General features: G+C 32.0%; 1 long non-coding RNA gene across 2 annotated transcripts; it reads right to left on the reverse strand.

The window, feature by feature from the left end:
• Positions 1 to 10539: 10539 nt before the first annotated feature.
• LOC130653642 (uncharacterized) lies at positions 10540 to 15291 on the reverse strand. Of its 2 annotated transcripts, none has more exons than XR_008984255.1 (7): positions 15143 to 15291; positions 14326 to 14379; positions 14090 to 14248; positions 13917 to 13982; positions 13735 to 13843; positions 12874 to 13031; positions 10540 to 12793 (listed from the first exon to the last, which is right to left on the reverse strand). It is a non-coding gene; the product is annotated as an uncharacterized LOC130653642 (long non-coding RNA). The 2 variants fall into 2 exon arrangements; XR_008984256.1 differs by having other exon boundaries at positions 14155 to 14248; positions 15143 to 15290.
• Positions 15292 to 24615: the final 9324 nt, after the last annotated feature.

Raw genomic sequence — 24615 nt, forward strand, 5'->3', positions numbered from 1 at the left:
CAACATGGGTGTACGTAGTGCTAACATCGCAGGAGGGTGATATGAAAACTACTAAAATATTTTTGTTAGGGCGGATAATATTTAAGTAAAAAAATCACTTTTCTTAAAAACGACCCAACCCTTTTTCGCCACATAATGATTGCAGCATAATTAAAACCATCAAACATGTGAGAAGTAAATTGAGGTTAATTCGTATAACTATTTGACTGCTTCTAACTTCAGTCAATGTTTATTTTATTTTTTAACTATTTTTTATTTCTGATCAAATTTTCATTTACGTTTGCATATACATTAAATATTTAAGCATCTCAGCAGGAAGAGAAAGTGAGACTGGGAGTACCACACAATGTTGAAAAATGAAGTCCGAGCTTACAAGTGGGTCGGGGTGGGGTTGGTACTCCGTAATAACGTCTCAGGGGCCACAAACCCCGGGGACGAGGTTGGTGCAGGGTGTATCATTATCCTAAAATAACATTTATTTATGCACTTTTAAAGCGAGAAAAAGTGTCCAAAGGATTAGGATTTAAGCAAATATTTTATATTGTCTTGAGTGGAACCCAAACTCAAAGTGAATAAAACTTTTATGTATTTAAGACCACCAACAACTCAAAGTCATGAGGCAACAAAGATGGCCGACTTCTAAATCCTTTATTATCAACAAAGCTGACGCAATGGCATGGTTTTATCATCAACTTTTTTAAAAAGGTCTTATCGTTTTTAATTAGTACTTATTACACAGTTTGTGGCAATCACGTGTCACTCACAGAAATTACTAATCCACTAATTAACTGAACAGCAAACACGAGGAAACGAAATTTAGCAATATTTTAAATAGTAAAAATATTCTTATATCCTGGCATCTAATATCATTCAAATTGTCTTGTTCCGAATACGTTTAATTCTAACAGTTATATTTTACGTCAAGTCATTATTTTCCTTCCTCGGGGAAATATATTATATCTATCAGGCTTCAATGGCGCTAGCTCTTGCTACATACACGTAGGATTAATTTTCATAAAAATATCCTGCTTTTTGTCTGCTTTATGTAAATGAAAAATATATCAATTATGTGTGACGGTTACATGAACTAATGGTATGAAGACGCGACTTTCGGAATTTCATCAATGTTACAGGAACAAAATATCCGAAACCCAGTCGCTATTAGTTAACATGTTCCGTATCAACCTTGTTCCCAGGGAACTTTTTCTCTGTGAGGAACTTAACTATTCTGATGAACAAGAGACTTTGAGAATGAGAATGGTTCGTTATGCGCCTTATGATGCAATTATTTTCACGATGTTTGGTGGCAGTAACGGTAGTAGTAAACAGATGTTTCGTAACGTGCATAATTTCATCTGGCGCCGGCCTAATTTTCTTTGTCTGCCGAATTTCTTCTTTTCCGCTCTTAACAATACCCCATAGGTTACATCAAGACATATCAGTTTTGCTAAAAAAGTGAAATCATAACCTTTCCCCCTCAATATTTCTCTATTTAAAACTAGGTAGGGAATTTCTGTAATAGTATTTAAGCTATGGTACCAAGGCTAAAAACATATTTATCTAGTAAAAATAAAAAAAGCGAAATTTTAAACCAGGGAACATTTTTTTGCTGACCCAAAATTTGGACACTTTTCCTGTTTTTCTTCGATATGTGTACTCACACATGAATGTACATAGTTAATGCATATTTTACGCCAGAAAAAATAAAAACAAACAGATTATATACCAGGCTTGAAGAAAATCTGTTTTGATTTTAATCTGATAAAAAAACCACAGAGAGGGATGTTTTACAAGGAGTGGTCTTCCGTCATCTCAAACGTCGTCGCAACACCGACATGTCTGACATTGCGTTTAAACGACGTAATATAACCTATTGTTTTAAACCTCAGCCGTTGCCTGTTTATGCGCCTGTCAATTATTTCAATAAAAGGTGTTGATCATTGACAATTTGCTTTCATAGTGATCGATCAAAACAAAAACTGTGATCTAAAGACGAAAACACGTCTTGACATCTTAATCAAACTCTTTGTGAGGCATAAAATTTAGTACAACTTGTGTGAACTTTAAAAAGTAGAACGATACAGTAATTCTTTAATTCTCATATTATTCTTTATTATTATTCTTTCTTTAATTCTCATATTATTCGAGAAAAATTCAAATATTGAAATTGTTCACATTTACAGGTTTCATTGCATGTAGTAATGTCTAACCTAAAAAACTTGAGGTCTGATTTTGTCCTAGGTAAATCTTGAATTGAATAAGTGAGAAACACTTTATCATGCTCGACATTAGCTGATATCATATAACCACTCTAAATGTTTTCACGATTAAAACCATGACGATTCTGCTACGAGAATCTACTTGTTATTTCAAGGTATACTTGGAAACAGTGGTGCGAATCTCTTGAACAAGTCAAGGGCTTTCACATAACTGTTTTAAAATGTGTTCTGTTTCTGCATGCAAGGAGATAGCGTGCGTGTAAAAGTTTTATTTAGCTTGAAACAACGCTGCAATTGTGAGAAAAAAATTAAGTCAAATTTGAGAGGTCGTCATGTCATTATGGAAACTAATTTTTTCCCAGTGGTCTATGAGACAGCCATAATTTCAATAATTGTTCAGTTCTTATTTGACCAATTCAAAAGTAATCAGTTTTCTTAATGAACATTAGAATATAAGTTACTACATAGATTAAGATTACAGAATATACAAAAATAGTAACGCTCTTTTCAATGGAAACTATATAATAATGTATATTTTTGGTTTTGCACAATCATTCAATTCTTTATCACAAGGGTCTTGTAAGCAACTTTATAAGCAACCAAAAACAACAAAAAACGAAGCAACTGGCAAACAAAAGCCCAGCTTATAGGGGGTAAATAAAAAAGGAGAACTTTTAGAAGCTCAAAAACATCTTAATAGCACAACAGCTAGCAAGAAAACACAGAATTCGGTTTTTCCAAAAGATGCACATTTCCTTGAATTGAAAACCCAATTTGTAAGAACGTTGAGGAGGTTGGTGTTGAACAAATGTGTGCGTCTGGAATTACTGACAAATAATTATTTTAATAAGTGTATGTTTTTTTAAGATAACGTCAATATCTTTCATACATCTTCCAAGCTTAAAAAATAATCTTCAGCAGCGTAAATTTGACCGTATTTTTTAAAAAAACACAAAATGGCATTTGAGGCTAAAAAAGAGTTAAAAAGATATATAAAGATATATAAAGATATATAAAGATATATAAAGATATATAAAGATATATAAAGATATATAAAGATATATAAAGATATATAAAGATATATAAAGATATATAAAGATATATAAAGATATATAAAGATATATAAAGATATATAAAGATATATAAAGATATATAAAGATATATCAAATTAAGAGTCAGCTAAAATTTGCTGCTGACAAAAAAGCGTGCATTTTATTTTTTAATATAAAAAGGATAACAATTTTATTACTTGCACGTGACTGCTGACAATAGATTGAGATGTTGATCTGCTCCACCTACTGCGCTTCTTTTATCAACTGTTGTTTACTGCTGGTTGCTAATTCCTGTTTTTTATTCACTTGCTGTAAACAAAATTCTCCAATTTTTTCGGCATACATTTTTCATTTAAAAACAAACACTTACTTCAATTTATCAATTTTCTCTAGAGCTTACTGTTTTAAAATAAAAAGTTGTGGAAACTGGATATCAGGTTTCCATCTTTAACTTTATTTTTATCTCGATTTTTAAAAATTTTTGCAACTTTGTCCTTAGGTCAATTTATGTTTATTTATCATTTTTAAAAGATATTGGACGATTAGGATCAGTGGATTAAAAGCTAACAAAAGTAATTTGAAAAGCAGTTGTTTGAGTTTGTGGTTAAGCATTATGAAAAAATAAATTGCATTGATTGTAAAACGCAAACAAAAAAAAAACGTGTAGAAAACCAAAATGGGAACCCAAATCCTAAAATATCGGACATAAAAGCTTAATAAATATAGATAAACACATCAGGTTGTTATAAGTACAATATTGCGCTGCAATACATCTAAGACTGACACTAATGCTAGAAACAGCTACTTTTTGGTAGTACAAAGCAAGAAATATACAGTTAACAAAAAGATCAATTTTAACATCCTTTATAAAGCTTAACATCTTTGATTTTTTTTAAGGCCTGTTCATACGGTTTAAACTGGTTTGGCTAATATTTATCAAACGAATATCAATTTACAGGATAGAACATTTGCATTTTTGGTTTTAGAATGTATTCTGTATGTTGGATTGGGTTGAACTGTTCATAGCGTAGCTGAAGACGACATAACAAAAAAACTTGGTCCAAATTTTTATTTCAGTCATGTCACAAACTTCATCATGAGAAGCAGAACACTATTATGAATTTAAAAAAACTCATTTTTAATCCTAGAGTCTTTTAAGATAAACCTAGTTTTGAGGTTTTATCTCCAAGAGCTCTGGGGACGAGGATGTAAAAAGACGACACAAGAAAAAACATAAAACAGGATAAAACCATGAATGCATAAAAATGCCGTTATAAATAGATAAATTATATGGTAATTATAAATATAGGATGTTAATAAAAAACAAGTGTGAAAAACAAATAATAATATATGTTATATGCAAACGATAGTGTCCGAGAAAATATTTCGTCATGATCATAATCAAGTTATATGCGTATAATATTTCGTCATAATCAAGTTGTGTACGTAGTGACAACATTGAGAAGGTCGCAGTAATTAATGCAATTAAGATTTTGAGGGTACTGGAAATCGAACAATCAAGTCGGGACAGAACAAATACGTTGTCGTGAAATCGAAATTAGCACTCCAATCATTTTTTGTTAACAAAAACTCTTTACGTAACAAGTTTATACGAACAATCTTAAAAGTAATAAATTTGCGATTCAAACAAAAAGACTTCGCCAAAAAAATTCGCTCCATTAAAAGTTTCGGCATTTTCAAATTTTCGTTACTGATTTAAAGGTACCTAAAAACTTAATAGTTAAAAAGCTAACGTTATTAAAAAAATGTGAAATATAAATAAAGTATGCGAACATTTAGAGATTACCAGAAATACAATTTTTAAGAAGTCCAAAAAAACTTTTTAATAAAGGCAAAATTTCTTCAAATGTTAATTTTTGCAATAATTGCGTGAGTCGATTCAAGGTTAAACTTCTTTCGTTGTCAAGAAGAAATCTTACATTTTTTTCGAACTTTATATTTCACAACAGGGACTAATCAGTTTGGAATTATCTTGATATGCTTATCGTCGTGTGACAATGCTTACGTCATCAAAATTCAAATGACGGATCGGCCTTATTGAAAAACAAAAGCCTTTGATTTCGACTTTCATAAAAACGAATCAGCATGCTTTTTTGTTAACTGCGTCACACGAAAACAAGGTATTTTTTTAATTTTTGGACTAATTATGACCTAAAACAATAACAGGGTGACAAAAAATCCAATTTTAGCGTTACCGTCGTTTGCAGTATGCATTTTTGTTTACTATACCAAATTTGTTGAACATTAATCAAATTTGAGAACCTATCCAGGACACATGCTACAAGAAGATTGGCGCTACGGACGAGGCATATTGTGAAAGTGAAGCCGAAAAAATGATCCTGTCATGTTCGCAAAATTTTGTTTTAATTAGGCACTCTCCTTCGGGTTGTGTTTTATAAAAATCTAAAGATGATATTTCGCATCAGTAAGTTGCAGAATGTTTTTGCTTTTTTATAAATATAAACAAAATAGAATACCACTTAATCCAAAGGTTTGAACAAAATAGAGGAAGTATGCAGGGATTTAATATAAAAAGGATGACGATCTTATTACTTGCACGTGACTGGTGACAAAAGATTGAGCTGTTGATCTGTTGCACCTACCGCGCTTCTTTTATCAACTGTTGTATACTGCTCGTTGCTAATTCTTTGATTCTTTTATTCACTCGTTAAAAACAATTTTTTTTTATTTTGTTGGGATACTCTTTCATTTGAAAAAAGGTATGTCGCATTCACCAACTTCGTCTTCAAGATTCACTGCTAAATATGAAAAAAGGTGTGGAAAAGACTCTGGACACGAAGTTGCTACCTTTAACGTATTTTCAACTCTAACTAAAATTGGAAAGATTTATGCAACTTTATTGTCAGTCAGGTGATTTTGTATTTATTATGCAATCACGGGATTAACGTGCAAGGTTCTTATTAGGCCGCAAAAGGCCATATTACAACCTTTAGAGGCCTGTGCAAGTAGTTGACGGTGTTCTAAGGTCAAGGAAAACGACTTAGGACGTCGTAGTCCATTAAAGGTGGAAGGGCTAGACCGATGATAACTTGCCTGGGCGTGTGGAACCACGTGACTTATTCAGATGTTAAAAAGTCCTTGATCTTGTCTTCGGTGAATAATTATTGAAAGTGATTAAATGATTGAAATAGTAGATAAAAGCTGACGAAGTTCTATTTATAAAAAGATTTTTGTGAGAATTTATATCATTTTTCTTCATTATGTTCTGATAAGGAAAGTGTAAAATAGGTTGCAGAGGATGATGAGCACAAATAGAAGTGGAACAATATCATCTTTTGTTACCAGTGTTAAACGTGGCTATACAAAAAAAAATAAATAAATAAAAATAGAAAAGAATCAATTCGGTGATGAAAAAATATATTACATTGATTGTTACAACTGAAATAAATGAATCATGCAGAAAAACAAAATCGTAAATTGACATCGTATAAATTAGTAAATAAATAAATAAATAAATGTTCTTTAAATTAAAAAAAAACGATCCCTAGTCTAGTCACCAGGTCCCTTGTATTTATTTGCAGGTACAAAATTTGTTTAAAAATTAGGTTCAAGTTTAAAGTGAGGTACTTTAAAGTGAGGCGCTGATTTTTTGAGGTCAGCTAGCCTTATTTACTGAGCTGAGATGCCGAAAAAGAATAAAATTTATCGATTGGGCTGAAATTTTAAAATGTGTACTGCGTTCAGCCCAGGTAGTCTCGATAAAGATTGCTTCGCTCATAATAAACGATTGTTTTCACAGAGTTAAAACAATAGCAAGATCTTGGCTAAGCGAGGCAGTTTTGGTTACAAAACCAGTTCACCTCATTGTAAACTGGGTAACCAAATTTATTACATGCGTTGGCTTGTAATAGATCCGTCCTCTAGGATGGAGAGTACATACTTGTTTAAAGGATAAAATACAAATAAGCAGATAATATGCAGTGTCCCAGTCAATAAGTGTAAGGAGTAAAACTTAATGTTACATTAGTTTTCCTTAAAATATTGTTTGGTAAAAGTTTTTATTAAAGATGGCAGAGAGTTTTAACTAAAGACGCCGATAATGTCGGCGAAAATATTTGTCATAATGATAACCAAGTACGTAGTGACAACATTGAGAAAGTCGCAGTAATTAATGCAATTAAGATTTTCAGCGTAAACTCGAGTTCCGTTGATGTCGTCATGGAAAATATCAAATCTGAGTCTACGTCAGCGTTTATAATAAGGGTACTGGGAATCGAACAATCAAGTGGGGACAGAACAAATACGTTGCTGTGAAAACGAAATTAGCACTTTGCAACTATTCTTTGTTAACAAAACGCTTTACGTAACATGTTTATACAAAAATGTATTAAATTTGCGATTGAAACTAAAAAAAAGGAAGGCTTAGCAGCTTTAACAATCATACTGTTCCTAAAACTTATCCAACATACTATTAACGTTTAGCAAAACACCTTAAAAACTAATCACAAGATTTTTGCATACTTTAGTTAGACGTTTAAATATTTTACTATTTTTTCTTTTATTTAACCAAATTACGAATATTTGTTCATACGATTAATTGAATGTCTATTCACGTTCTTTTTTGATAAATATGTTTTTTATTAGCAACGTTTCACCCATCGCTAGTACGCCGCCATTTTTAAATATTTGTGTCATGATTATCTGCCTCTTCCTGGCCACATCTGCTTAAAATAAAATCTACCTTACATTTTATCTTCAATATTGTACGTACGGCCAATCATCACAAGTATGAAATCGCGGGTAACAAAATTTTACATTTTTCTTCGCAAAACGAATAAAAACCTTATAGTCAGATAGCTAATGACACAAAACATGTAGCTTAAGTATAAAATGTGCGGACATTTAAAGATTGCCAGAAATACAATCTTTAACAGGTCTAAAAAACTTAATAATAGTTTAAGGTACAGTATTTGCAAAAGTTATTTCTGCAAAAAGTGATTTCCATAAGTCGATTTAGGTCAAAGTATTTTCGTGACGTCCTGAATTCGAATTGTTGCCGATTGCGTCATATATCCTCCGTGAAGACGCTTCTTTTATGTTCAATTTTGTAGCGTGTATGCTCTATGAAAGAGTAAAGGCATCTTTTCTTCCCTTCTCTATAATAATAGCCGCATTTTGTCTGTTTGTGCGCAACATGACATCCACAGCATGTAAAGCTTCTGTGATCTTGCCGCAAAGTTTTATTTTATTTTTTTATAATTTATAACTCTGTTGTATTGTTTGTAATACTTATAAAGAATAGTTATGATTAGGATTTTTAAAAAAATAAATATGTTATTAAAAACTCCGTACGTGATCTATTTCTTTAATGTGTACGACCTGAAGTTATAGCGACGGCAGCATACATGGTGGACGTTTTAACGTTGGGATGGTCATTTTGTAGATTGTTTCTAAGCTTTTTGTTTTCTAAAAGCTTTGTATTTTTTTGCATCTTTCTACCCATATATAAATCTTTAACAAACCAATTATAATCAATTCAGAAGAAACGTCACCTGAAGCCAGTTAGTCACTCTCGTCCCCAGGGTTTATTTTATTTGTCGTCCTCTCTTATATCTTGGAGCAAGCTTATATCAAAAAGAAAAATAAACCTGAGGACGAGGGTTGCCAGTTAGTTAGCTAGCTAGCTATAACTAGCCTTATATATTCCTACCCTTAAAGTTTTTATTTAATTTGTTATAAGAACGTTTTATGTTTGTCAACATTACTTAATTTTGTGTTGAAGTTGGGCTATCTAGCTAGCTTTTTAGCTACGTTTTCCTGAAAAGTGAAAGTAACCAAATGGAGTTAACTACAACAAAATTCTTAATCAATCATTCTTATGCCAAATGCAGTTGTGTAGCTGCAACTTTTACTGTGATATGAACTTTAGTGAGATAACAGGGTTTGGTTTCAGGCTATTTTAACGAAAAATATTCCGCAAAATCAAAATGCCGAGTGATTGTTTTAGCCAGACGGGCTCTTCCCTGTGTTTTTATTTGAATTGACTTTCCCATAATTAATGGAATAATAATCTTTACATATAGAAACGAGAACGAGAATTGGAAGGATAGATTAGTGGTACACTTTTTTTTTATAAAAAAATTCCAAACTGAGATTATAGTACTACTTTGAAACTGCTAACTCGCAAAATATTGAGAAAATTTGAAATGTAAAGTGATAGTTGACAGGGATCTTTGTAAGAAGTGTTTTTGAAGTAAAAAACAGGCGTCTGACTCCATTCATTTTCTGAAAATCTCCTTTCAAAGTTAAGAAACATTCAGGATGAATTCGAAAGTATGTTTTTGATATAAAAGAGGACTGTATACATGTATTAAACTATGATTTGAATTTTAAAATCGAACGATGTTAAATTTTTAGAAGCATTTCCAAAATGTAATCATGTATCATTCTAAAAACAGGTTTTTGGCGAGCATGCGTATTAGTAGATTTGGAATACTTGTAACCATAAGGTTTTCTTGAACAGGTTATTACACATACAAGCCACATCGATGTAAGCACTCCACACAGATGTGCGACATGCTGTACATCTACGATTAATTTTTGAACTTTCACGATAACTTTTTCCATCAAAAAAAGCAAAGGATTATTTTTGCCATGACAGGCTAAATAGAGGTTGTGAGCTGACATTGAACATTGGGAAGACTTTATCTCTGTAAGCACTTCACTAGATTTAGACACATTGCATACATGCACTAAGGCGCTGGTAATTTTTTTAACTTTTTTAGGATCTTACTCACGAACAGGGTTAGAAGATTTCTCAGCCTGCCTCTGTGTTTAAGACTTCTTATAGACTTAGACCCTGTTAGATAAACTTTTGTAAAATACATTTCTTTGATAAATTTCTTCTTTGTTAAAATTTGAATATCTGCCATTTAAAGATAATAGCGTTTAAAGGAAGGCAAACTCCATAACAAAAAAACTGAAATTAAACTAACCAAGAATTATGGAAACAGGCGTACCAACTTAAATGGAGAATTTTTCATTGGTATTTTTGAGCTACTACACATCTGGACTTGAAAAATAGACTTTCAGTCTGAACAGGTTGCATTGTGATATTTTGCAGACCGGAATATGTGAAAACCAACTGCACCCCCACTGGATAAGCGAAACTTGATCTATTTTAATCAGAAAAATTTGTTATAATTTTATTTGGCAAATGTATCAGTGTGTTAGATCAGTGTCTTAGAAATCAAAACAGTATAGAAAAGTATATATACCAACCCAAGTCAACTTTCAAGTTATTATAGATCTTCAAATTTAAAAGAAACGTGTATTTTATGGAAGTCACTAATACTTAAACAACAGCTATGGGGGCTGGACGGTTTGTAATAGTTTTTCTTTTACGAATTTTATTACATTCACCTAGACAATATAAGACGATATATTACAGGTGTTAGCTGCTAAACAAGAAAAAACAAAATAGACAGGCTAAGATATTTTAAAATCCATACCCTAAAGTGTATCTGAGATGTTGTTACATTCTATGACCCGAAATGAATAGTATAACCTTTTCATGAAAATCAAGGACAAAGGTTTTCAACTTGGTAGTAGACAAAGCAATTTTAAAGAGGCTGTACACCATGTAAAGTTTGGTTTAATATCTATCATGACATAAAAGGACGTACATAAAAGCCCATAAAAGCAGTATAAATTGATGAGAAAAATATATACATACTTTTTTCTGCCAAATTTGAAAAGTTCAATTCTCATGTGATACTAGGACTTGCTAACTTTGCCAACAATTAGTTCTTATAAAATTTTAGTTGTTATAAAAAATATTTCTTGAAAAAATTAATTCCCGCTTTTGGTCCTACTTTTTACATAACAAAATTGGCGCACATATGTACAAAAATCTGGAAACCTTTGTAAACTATCTGAAACTTTTCGTAAATAAAAATTTTTTTTAAACATTTTAGCTCATCACAAATTTTTAAATTACTGATTATCCATGGAACAAGACTTCATCAATGATATCAATCAGAAAAGCTATTGGCCTATATATTTTACAAACTACATTTGGAATTAAATTATGGCCAATAATTCCACTAAGGATTTTGTTGATGACAGAAAAGTAATCCAGTTCCTTTTTAATTTTCTTAAGGTTGGCTTTTATGACTTAAAGAAGTTAAATTTTTATAGCGAGGTCAGACTTGTCGATTGCAATTTTTGAAAAACTGTTCCGAATTTTTTGATTTCACCTTTGAGATTAATAATCTCTTTTAAACCAATTAAAACGCTTTTTTAGCATATTTAATGTGTATACATTTTATGTGTATACATATGTGTATACAATATACATTTTCTTGATCACTGCTTTAAGCTTTACACAATAGAGGCAACGTGAAAACAAAGTTTGAATTATTTTTGTGTGTGAATGGATTGCTGACGTCATCAACGTTCAAATGACCCTTCTTTTTCATTTTTATCCTGTCTCAGTGGATTTTTCCACGGGCTTTATCGACTAGTCTTATATAATAATACGCCAGTTCCGTGTGTCAGTCTGTCACTTTTGCAAAGTGGATTATATTCTTCACAATTTTTTGGGTTTTGACGGACCATTGCTGACGCCAGCAACATTTTTAAAACCTTATATGTGCTTAAGCGTTTGTCGAAAATATATGATCCTCTACATTATTTTGATCAGCGGTTCAACCTCTACATTTTACAGGCAACGAATAAACTAAATTTCGCCGGTTTTTTGTACCTGCACTGCTCACGTCAGCAAAAAATCTAAAACAACCTATTTTTTTATTGTGCTTCTGCCTAAGTGGATTTCTCCACGGGTCTTCATCGACTAATCTCTTTAATAATAGCCGTTTTCTGTCTGTCTGTCCGCGAAAGACGCGTCCTGTTACGGAAACACGAAAGGCGATATATAAAGGACGGGCGACCCCGTGGATTTTTGCACTAGTCTAGATTATAATACCCATATACGTTTGTCTGTCCGTCTGTCGCGCAAAATAGTAGCTTAGCCATGGGCAACCGACTAGTAATAATACAACATGGCATAGATATAGCAATATTTTAAAAATAAATTGGTTAAAAGATTTTATAATAGCTTCTTGCATAAGCTATTATAAAAAAATTCATGAAATGAAATCGCAAACTATATTTAGTTCTTAAGGAAAAAAAACCTTCTTAATGGAGTTGACTCGCACATTTGACGTACAGACTTCAGATCGGTTATATGGTTATCAAATGTTTGATACATCTGTGAAGAAATATCAAAATCACTATAACACCATCTGATCTTAATTAAAGTAGATGCAACGTAAAATGTGTTAGGTTCTGAAACACTTCACCCTGTTCAGGTGTTAAATAAATTTAGCTCTCTCAATGATTTGAATCAGCAGTAGCTAGAAAGTTTTGTTCCAACAGAGTCAACTTGCATTCCTTCCTTCGTCATTACCAAACGTTTTGAGGCATCTTCAGGGTGCATGTTACATATCTTTTCTGCAATAAATTTTCTTGAGTGGTAATCTAAGGCATTAAAAAGCAATTTCATAATCAGTTTCTAGGTTCTCGAGTAACTTCTTACAACACAAAAATAAATTTCCTACCTGGAACTGGACAGTCCTTAAAGAATTCGTCTTCTTTCGATAATCCTATATGAAACATTTATGTCAAAGAAATATCTGGGAAGAGTAGAAAAATGAGAAATAAATATAACTTTCCTTGCGTTTGGCAATTTGTTGGAGGACTTGTAGTTCGCAAGAACCTGAAATAAACAAGTACGTATAACGAAAATTGATATTTAAGAGCTGTTTATGTCGAAGTGGTATGGTAAATCAGCTAAACCACTCGCCTGGATGATTTTTAAAATTGTGTTTATACGCCAGGACCAATCCCCGTAGTCGGGTGATACTGGTACTATATTGGTATCTCTCTTTGTTTGTCCCAAAATGTTCTTTTTTATGCAAAGTATACTTTAATATTTCTGGCGCTACTTAACAGTTGTTTTAAGAAGGACCTTTTTTCCAATCCTTCAAGGAATATTATGTAGCTACTAGCCGTTAACCCGTGGAAAAATCCACGGAGTCGCTCGTCCTTTGTATATCATATTTCGTGGTTCTGTAACAGGACGCGGTTTTCGCGGACAGACAGACAAAATACGGCTATTATTAAAGAGACTAGCCGTTAGTCCGTGGAAAAATACACGAGTTCGCCCTTCCTTTAAATTTACCCGTCGTCACAAAGTGGATACAAATATATCGCATTTGATATTCGTGTTTCCGTAACATCATTTTCTAACTCAGCGGGGGGTCAGCGCAGAGACAGACAGACAGACGGAATACGGCTATTATAATAGAGATGTAGCTATGTAGCTATGTAGCTATGAACTATTTACTATAACCGCTTCACAAGGACTTACGACAAAAGCCTCATAAGTTAAAACAGAAACAAAAATAATGTGTTCTTACTGGGAGCCTTTGTTTTCAAGTTTAACGATTCTCTGTCCGGCAATGAAGTTATTGTAAAGTTGTAGGTAAACCCGAGGCGTGCGTACACATTATACTTGATCTTTGTTTTCTAAACAAATTTCGAGTATTAATGCCCAGTATATGCTGTTGAGATCGGACCGTGCGTAGGTTTTAATGGCTACCTTTGACCAAATATTTGACATTTGCCTCGATATCATTTTGTAGTTGTAAGTAATATCCTCAACGGCCTAAATACAATGGCATTTAGCTATTAAAGTTTATTAAAACAATGAAATTTAGAAAAATATACTTAAAACGAAAATCTGTAATCTTGGTTCTAGCAAACACAACTAACCATGCGTTTCGATGTCTGAGAGGCTAACTATTATAACCAAACCTTTCTTTTTACTCATCACATACATGGCTTCGAATGTGCCGAAATAACCTTTGCATTCTGGGAAATACTGGCTACAATTTTTTAACAGTTCAATATCTTCTGCAAGTAATGTTTTCCCTATGAGAAAAGAAAATTAAAATGAAAGTTCGTGACAACTAAACAGCGCAAATCGTTACTATCCACCACCTAAGTACCTTTATTTGCATAGTTCTTTATATAAGATTCTCTTTGGCAATGACTTGGAATCTCTAAAAAGAACAAAAAGATTATTGCTCTACTATTGATCATTTCATATGATTCTAAGCAGCCATTCTTTACCTGCTGATAAGCTATCGCTTAAAGATTTTATTTCGACGTTGTATATAACAAAATAAAAGTTAAAAATTACTCAAAGATTTATAAATTTTAGCCATTAAAATTGCACAATTTTGCACTTACCTTAACTAATCACTAAATCTGTAAGTTAAAGAATAAATTTGATTTAAAAATACTAAAATTTCAAAAATATAATACGTTTTATGAATGAAGTTTAATATAGGCATTAAAACTACTTCCCGCATTAAAAACTCAGGGTTAGTATTTAGGTTTAGCTACTTTTAGAGTACCTCAATTGTTGACATCAAGTTTAAATTAAACTTTTAATGATCTGTTTTCACAATTGTTATTACATTTATAATTTGACTTCGTCATTATGATGAAAAATAAAATTATTTTACTCCATTATTTTAAACTACACGGATGTTTTCTTTTTAAGGTTTATGAACGAGCTGATCCCTTTTACAAAAACTTCAAGCATTCACTAAAATATTGTGAAAACGAAATTGCAGATGCGTATGTTAGACAACAACTTGTAGGCCATTAATTATATGATGTAAGAAGGATGAATCTGGTCCATGTTTGAGGTGACGGTGCAACTCCCAAAAACTGTGTGCAAGATTTATGTACAAAATATTTCTAAATATGCTATCAAATTATACGATATACATTTTAACACTACAATGTATCACTTACTTCTTTTAGAGAATGAAACGTTCTTTTCTTTTTCTTTCTAAAGTTGCTATTACCCATCGTTCTCATACAACTATTTATATGGACAACGTAAAAGGAAGTTCAGTTCAAAAAAAGCTGCATTCTTTTTGCTGATGTTGAATAACGTGCTTAAAAGAAAAACAATTTAATCCACGTTATTGTTGTACCACACCTTAAAGGGGGATTTTCACGAAGCGAATTGAACAGCAAATTCGACGGCGAATTGTATGTGAGCATGCGCAGTTTTGTTTGTTTTGATTTGCGCAAAACTGCGCATGCTCAGATACAATTCGCCGTCGAATTCGCCGTTCAATTCGCTTCGTAAAAATCCCCCTTAAAACGTGTTAGAAATTAAAAGTTCGTGATATTGAGAAACAGGAATTCCCTCATTAAATAAACAAACGGCGAGGCTGTTTACTTAGTGAGGGAATTCCTGTTTCTAGCTTTGTTATCTGTTGTTACATACGTGAGTTGATTTACAGCGACCGCTCATGTGATGCTACTAATCCTAATTTTGCTATGCCGAAATAGATGTACTTAGGAATTATGCAGTTGAAACCATGAGTATTGGTGTTCAAACATTGAGCAGAGAGACATGAAAGTTTAATGTGTGTGTTTTAAAATCTTCAGAACTTTTCCTTTAGACACCAAAGTTACACTTAGACTGATAAACGCCTAAATCTATATTTTGATTTTACTTGTTTATTCATGTTTTTATGTCGCCCATAACTGGTTTTTATGGCTATTGAAATTATCAGAACACATTGCATATTGAAACTATTTATCGCAAACCTGTCATTTTAAAGTGTATACTTTACTTTTTCAAGATATACCAAGTTCGTTCTCTTGTTTGTTTTTATCCTTCTGAAAAGATTTTTTTTGTGAACAGATAAAAACGTTATCGTTATATATAATGTTTTTTGTATTTAAAATCTAACCGATTTTTCCAATTTTTTCTTAGCAACTCCAGGCTAAAATGAAAATTGAAGTTGCTTATATAAAAAAGAAGTTGACAGTTGGAAATCATAAACTGACCACGAGTTATAATACTAACGATTCTCTTTGCTTACAAAGCCTGTTTGAAAATTAACTTGGTATTTCAAAGCAGTTCACTTAACAGATGCTATAATTGTTTTTGACTCAGCTACAATGTTACACACGTTTACAAAAGAATTCCACTTGGTTGATCCTGATTCTCTATCTCCTCAACTCATAAACAGCCAAAGATGATTTGGATCATTGCCTGTCAATGTCGAAATGCACGCTAGAATAAACTCGCTTGTTCATGACGTGATAATGACGTGATAATGACGTGATAATCTATATTATTTAATGACAATGATTTAAAAGAATTTTTATAATTATTTCCCCGAGTTATAACTAAAAATGATGCAATAATAAAGTGGATATTTGAAGAAAAACATTGTTTTTTCTGCCCTTCTAGGTAGTTATGCCGTTTGGATTTTAAAGTTACTAGTACGGTAGACACCAGTGCGACCGCCGGACAACTTTTTCTTTGTTTAAAAAGACTTAGTTAATATTAGTTAATATGTAAAATAAATAGCAAACTACGTGCGTGGTTGAACTTGCTTCACTGTGTTACTTGCGCCGAAAGAGACTACAAACTAAAACTGGAGAACTCGTCCCTACGTAGTGACTGGTGGAGATACTCAAACATACATGTTTGTGTTAGTGGAAATGATCTTCCTCACCCAAAGAGAACTGTTATTTTTGCCTCGCGACAACAATAGATAAAATAGCACCAAAGCTGTGCACCAAAGCTGTGCACCAAAGTTCAACTCCATAAAATAAAGCCTGAATAATTTTGGGAAAATATCAATAAACAGTAACATATTGTTTAATCTAAGAACCAGAAAATTTGTTATACTGTGAAAACGAGTTTTTTCTAAACTTAAACAAACATTAATAATTATTGTAATTATTGCTTGCAGACCCAAGAGAAAGCCATTTTCTGAATGAAAAAAAGATTGACCCATACAATAAACGAAAATATAGCTACTGTAGGAAGTGTTTAAGAGAGATATGAATGAAAAAAGCGTGTCTGCTAATGCCGGTTTACATGAGAAATGTGGAGGTGTTCTTGTTTTACAAATAAACATGTCTTGAAGATGTAAAAAGAACTTTAATATTCATGATTTTCTTACGTTTTTGTATGACATATAATTTGATGACTTGCACAGGACAGAGCTTAGATTTTTCTCTTTTATCCTGACAAAAGAAATAGAAACTTAACTGCCACAATAGCCAAGCTGGGATTAAGGATATATAAAAATAAATAACAAACAAGAAACAAAAGGAAGAAAGAGGAAAAAGGATACCATGATTAAAAATTCATCAAAATATGAATTTAGGCGATTGTCAATTTTATTCACGTAACTTGGCGTCCTATGAAATGAAAAATAAAGAAAACAAAAATCCTATTACAGCATTCAATGATTTGCTTTACGCGTTTACTACAGTAGCTTTCTTGTTGTTATTGTATATTAATACCCTTTTAACAGGTTTGCTTTCTACCACTTGAGATCTCACTGTCAAGCGTTCCAGAAATTTTACTCACATATGCAGGAACAAATCCAAAATTGCCCTGAAATGCATTATTGTTCCGAAACGTACCAAATACGCTCTCTGGTTAAGATTTATACTAAACATTTTTGTACATTCTGCTGAAAATATTTCCTTTGGAAAATAATAAAAAGATCCTTTAGAATCTATACATGTCAATACATAAGAATAATAAGTAAACTTATTAATATGATAAATGTAAAATACAAAGAGCTTTTTTATCTAAAAATCATTTTTTTTCCTCTATACAACAAATCATATGTTAGACTTAAATTTGCGTACGAAAGCTCAGCGTCAATTACCGTTGTATTAAATTGTCTGTTACGAAAGTTTAGAATATAAATATAACATTTGACATTGTGGTACAACTTAACAGGGCGTTGTTGGAGGATGTTTTTCTTAAAATAATTATGTGACAGGAGTCACGTTTATAAAGTTTACATCTGGTATATTGACAAGAAAATGTACTTGTGTTTCATGTGCGAAACCTAATGATGTAAATCAAGAAAATAATACTATTATGATGTAAATCGAAAATCAATTTTAGAAATAACATTATCCCTGTTAACAGTAAATATTTAAAAATCTGGCAATTAATTTGAACAATATCTAAAATTTTGCAGGTTTTGTTCATGTGTATTTCACGAGTTGTTTTTTAATTAATAAACTTTAAAATGCGAGCTGTTAATTTTTTTTAACTAACTTTGACAAAATGTATAAAGGACCCACTTTTTTTGTAACAGGAATAAATCTTCCTACATCTTTTCTTGATATGAAAAACAAAAGTCATAAAGTTTCTGGCTTGGACTCATCTGGACTATTACGGTGCCACTCCCCTCCCCCCGAAAATAGGGTGGGTTGTGTAAGCATAAGAAAACTTGTTTAAAACCAGGTAAAGTGGATTTTAAAATGCTGTTCTTTTTAACTTGTTTAATAAGCATAAGAGCATTTGTTTAGAATATAAATAAAACATTTGAGAATTTAGTAAAACATAACAAGGGCGTTTTTTAAAGGTTATTTTTGGAAGGATTACAACGTGGAAGTTACAAAAAATGGTTTCTTATTTCACAAGTTACTACTGAGACATCGGTTTACTTTCTTGATCAACACTGTCCTTGGCCAAGTTATTTAGTTTGCTCACAACTTTTCCTTTGCGGCAGGATTTGTTTACATCCTGTTTTTATTTATATGAGAAATTAATGATTTGAAGCAGCAACAACCAATATTAACTTCCAACTTTCTTTTTATGTCTGTCCAAACTCAACAGATTCCAGTTACAAGTTACAAGTTGCGTGTTTCCACCAGTTAGTTGCGAGTTAGCTGCGAGATGGCTGCGAGTTGTCTCCTTTGGTACTTCATAGCAAGAGATGAAAGTTGCGAAAACATTTTAGGAATTGAGAGAATTTCTCAATCTATTTTACAAGTTGCTTTTAAATCGTGTCCTGCAATTTTAAGCAGCGATTTGCAAGAGTTGTTAGCATTAAGATTTCAATTCTTCTTTACAGAAACCAAAAATATCTAAAGATTTTGTTAATAGTAGTTCAAAAGTGACCCGAGTTAAATTATCATTCCTTAAACTAGTGTTCTAGAATGAAATATAACTCACAAATCGTCGATTTAACAAAGGCACTACTCTTAATGAACATTTTAAACTACAAACACACTTTCGCCAAACTTTTTTTTGACGAAACCATGTTGCTTTGTTCCGTTTACCCCAGACTTCTAATTCCCTTTGCTTCCCTATTTGCTATCAACTAATTTTAGTTTGGTTCCAACCTTGGAGAAAATGCTAAATGTTAATGATGTTAGATTTTTCAATGTAAGCTGCTTCAAAACAACGCTTGAGATTTATGTAGGAATTTTTTCTTTTCAACATTTTGAAGAAGCTTCCGTGAACACGAAAAAGAAAATACTCTTTTTTAAAAGGTGAACCATGTGGTAGGTTTTATAAAAAATTTTGTTGTTGTTGTTGTTGTTGTTATATGTTTTTGAATACAAAAACTTTGATTACACCTTGAATCGTAACATGTTTAGACTATACAACGATACTGTCTAACGTAATCACCTAAAAATTTAACAAACGGTTGATGATCCAATTGATGCTAATCTGTCAAATCATATTGGAACAATAACCAGTTAGAGGGCGTTGACACAGATCAGAAGAATTAATATGACAGGGTAGGTATAATAAATGAAAACAAAGTGTTGAGAATTTTTAAAAAGGGATTACGAATTGAGACAGAAAATAAAACCATGGAGAAAAATAGAAAATAAAAAGTGGAAGGGATTTAAAATGAATAAAACAACATATCGCTATATAAAAACTTTAGATTATTAATTATTATTCTCTTGGTGTTAAGTACTAACGTTAAGTAGCGTTATAATTTTTTTTGGAAAACGTAACAAGGGTGTTTTGTAAATATAATTTTATGCTTAGGCTCAAGTAGCTCGACTCAAACTCTTTGTTTTTATCCTTATTAGAGAAAAAAGCCGGCATTTTTTCTTCAGAGAACATGTAATGTTTTGTAAAAATTGCTTTAAAATGTTCAAATACACAAATTGTTATTTCACCGTAACACTTTCTTCAAAGTAATTAGTTTCTAGTTTCTATAATAGCATTCTTTACAGAAATAAAATGTTTTAAAATCCCAGTGATGAAAAGTGATTATATAAAAGAGAGAGACATGTATCAAAATCGTTTGCAATAGAAAAGTTTCGTTCAAGTATGGAAAAAATAACTCGAGTGAACAATCTCATCGATCAATCACAATTTCGTCCAAGACATGACGATCAAAAAAAAGCTGTTAGAATGAATAAAGGAGTAACGTTAGCAGGGAAGATAGTTGTAGACCTCATTGAACAACATCACGTCAACAGCTTAAAAATCATTAACACTAGAATTAAAGATATACAAAACGAACTATTTGACGAAAAAATAAGACAGCGTTCGTATAGAAATTCTTCAGATTTATCTACTGGTAAAGAAGTCATAACAGACGATATCTCTTGCAACAAAATAGATAAAAGCAAAGCAGCAACGGTGAGCACAAAAGTGGCTGCAGAACTAGAAAAACAAAGACTGTTATTAATAGTTGGTCGTATCAAAGCAAAAGATTTTTATTCTTGTGTATCCACAAAGCAACTGTAGCTATTATCCATGACTTGCCGTCCTTTTACAAGCCAACACCTAAGAATGGGCATTTATAAACCAACACAAAAGAATGGACATGCAGCTTATACCTGTTTTATTTTATACCCAACTGATATTTGTTTGTTGACTTTTGAATTAAGTTTGTGTGTTTTCAGAAATAAACTGCATTTTTAGACGTTAAAAGGTGGAAGATATAAATTATTCGATAGACAGATATAATAATATATTTCTAAAAATATCTTCATATGTCCATATAGCTGTCCATATTTTTTAAAACTTACTCATGATCATTTCTTCACCCCATGGCACTTAAATGTAATAGGAGAGAAACGATGACAAAAATCGTTGTTCGTGCAATCTTGGGGATCATCAAAAACAATTTTATTTTTTGAGAGTTTAAAGTTGAGGTTTTATCATAAGCACAATAAAATCTGTAGAGCTGCAAAAACAAACGCTGGCATTAGTTTTCACTCGAGATTTAAGCTGTTTATAAAACAAAATATAGTCTTATTATTTGTATTTACATGAAAAGTGTAATTTAGTAGGACTAATCAGATATAAGATATATTTTGCAAAGCAAACTATTATAAAAAACCGTATAATGAGAGCATCTATCCAACCATTGACGTGGTAATAAAAGTTAGGTCCGGCGCACCAGAGGAAACTATAAACCTAAATAAAAGAATTCTCCCGTCATGTTTTATGTCACATAAAACATGACGGGAGAATTCGTTCATTTTTAGGCTTACGGAGATGGCTTTGTACCGGACAGCAAATATATATTGCGACTAATTCCAGAATACTACGTCAACAAAAAAGGTGTTTTTCAAAGAAATAAAACATAACAAGTCATTGAAAAACTTATAAGACATCGTTTGAGTTGTCATGTCTATATTTGGAAAATCTGCATTGAAGGTATTTCAACAAGATCCACGTAGAGTGATAACAGTCAGTATTTTGCCGCCAGAAATTTAAATACTAAAACGTGTTCACTATAAATGATACGTTTTTTTATTGTGTGAATAAGTATTTCTTGCATCGCTGTGTCGTGCATTCTTGCCGCCTGTGTACATGAAGTAAGGAAGTTTACTTGGATGGAGGTCATTGCTATAATTATAGGTGCGATTATAATGACAAAGCCCCTGGTTTTTAAATTGCCTCACAGACAGACAGAGAGTTTTACAGCTACTATAGTTTTGTTATTCCAAAGTTCGTTTGATTTTACGAAAATACCTGTATAATATTGATGTTAATGAACAAACAAAAATAAAAATATAAAAATTTAATTCAAACTAATTAGGTTTATTACTTATAGTTTATGTCCCTTCAACTCGCAAAAGGAAAAGCATGCCTGCAAAGCAAAATTTGGGACGTGCATCTAACCAGAGAAGGTAGCAAGATAAAGGGGATGAAAGTATAACAATCGAAAGGTGCGCAGGCATTCACAAACGTCATATACTTAAATAACTACAATGTAAGTGAAGTAGATACAGACAAATTGAACAGGACATAAAATGTCTAATAACTCCTCAAGAAGAAGAACAATTCACGCACTTTCGTACCAACCAAAAATTATAGACATCAAATCGCCACCATCAGAAATTTAGATCAAAAAAGAATCTCACTCCAAACTTGAATAGAATATTCAAAATACTGTTTCCAATGACCCTTGGATCTTGTGGATATTCCTATAACATCTTTAAATTAGGGTAGCTAAATAAGAAGCTTATTCTATTGGCCCTCTTTATCATTGCCTGCTCAAATTTTTAAATAAAGTCCTGAATTGATCAGGCCAATTAGGCGCAACCCTCCTAAGAACCACCGCACTTTAGTGTTTACTGTCTATCGAAACCTTCGTTTTTTTAAATAAGTCTGAAGAACTCTATGGTATTACTATCACTCTACATTTGCAATATACAAATTTTTCGCCAAATGATATTTTCACTGGAGTTTTTGCGCATGTTCGTCGTTTCCTATCAAGGACTTTCAAAGCTTCTGAAATGAATGATATTAATTTTAAATTCCCCTTCTCTTTGGTAACTACTTTGAAATAGCTAGATAAGCAACAAACCTAACAAAATCGAAGTTCACAGTTTTTTGCCAGCTTATATTTCTTTTCTCTAACTAAGATTTGTTTTAAAGTAATCCTAAAACAATGTTTCGTCGAAATAGAATTTTGCTGTAGTAAGCTAGAACACCACTATTTTTTTTCTAAAGCTAAAAAAACACCTCACATACAGTTTTTTAACCTGGTTTGGGTTTTCTTTTTTATCTTTGACTTTCCTCAAGGTTCTTCTAAAATTTAAACAAAGAACTTGACCTCGCAGCGAGAATGCACTGCTATTAAACCGAAACAAACATTGAGTGTAAAGACATAGCAAAACAATATTCGCAAGTCATTGGAACTGACTTCGTGTTATAAATCACGAATAACCTCAATCTTTTTATATGACAACGAAAGGCTAAACAAAAAACAAATCATTGTGGACTGTGTCCATCATAGACGTTCTACCTATATGAGAACACACGTAACCAAATTGAATTCATCAACAAACAATTTTTCTCCATCACAGATTGTTAGCGTGACGAGAAAAGTATTTACTTTTCATTTCAGAACTTTTTGTTCTCATATTTGGTGTTAACTTAGGTTTAATTTCTTTATATTTGCTGTTAAAATGTTGGATGTATTCGCTCCGTCTTTGAGTACCACCCATCTCGTCGTGTCCATTCAGAAAGGTCATTTATATGTGCATGCTTAATAATAAAGTATCGCTATTATTTAGTATCAGTTTCCTGTACGAGCTTTTTAATTAACAAATGTTTCAAACTTTTATTAGGAATCCAGTCTCTATCTTTTCCAATTCAAATCATCTGGAGTGTCTGAATTCATAATCTTCGTCAAATTCATCATTATCAATATCATATGCAAACCAAGAAAGTTACACACTCGCAGCTTGGTCGCCATCTTGAAATATTTAAATGTGTGAGAAGCACAATACAACACTGCGTAATTGTAAGAAGAATTATTGGATTGATGTTCTACTATTCTTTGCAAAATTTGTGAGACTGCCTCCTTTTCTCTTAATGTTAAAGTGATGATGTACGAACATGGTTGGGATATACAAACTTGGTGCGTTTCATAACCGACTTTAAATAGGGGAAGGAGGAGAAGGAATCACTCAATTCCGTTATCCAAGTATATAATATATATACATATAATATATATTATCCAAAATAATGACCATAATAAGCCTGTTAGAATCGTTATTAATAAACATTTTGGTTGGCACTAAATAAAGTGATTGGATTTATTATATAATTACTGCTCAATACAACTACAAATGCATTGGAGCTTCACATTTACGGTACTTTTACGGTACTTTTAAGGTACTTTTACGGTACTATTATTCCGTAGCCAAATATTAGCTGTCATTTTAATCAAACGATGTTTTAAAAACGTGAGAAAAAAATGCAGAATATGGTGATTTAATGGCAAATCATTACTAACGTGACAAAGGCGAGAATATTTGTTGGTAAATGTGAAATATTTGAACAGTGGAATCTTCCTAAAGAAGATACCATCGGTGCAAAAAAAATTTGCTCACTTCATCTCTATGTCCGCTTTATATAGATTTTGTCGAAAATATAGTTTTACACAGAATTTTGACCGAAAAAGGTTTTTTCAAGCTCTTTACAAGGATTGTAAATTAAGAGGCTATAT

The sequence above is a fragment of the Hydractinia symbiolongicarpus genome, chromosome 8, assembly GCF_029227915.1.
Source record: "Hydractinia symbiolongicarpus strain clone_291-10 chromosome 8, HSymV2.1, whole genome shotgun sequence".
NCBI lineage: Eukaryota > Metazoa > Cnidaria > Hydrozoa > Anthoathecata > Hydractiniidae > Hydractinia > Hydractinia symbiolongicarpus.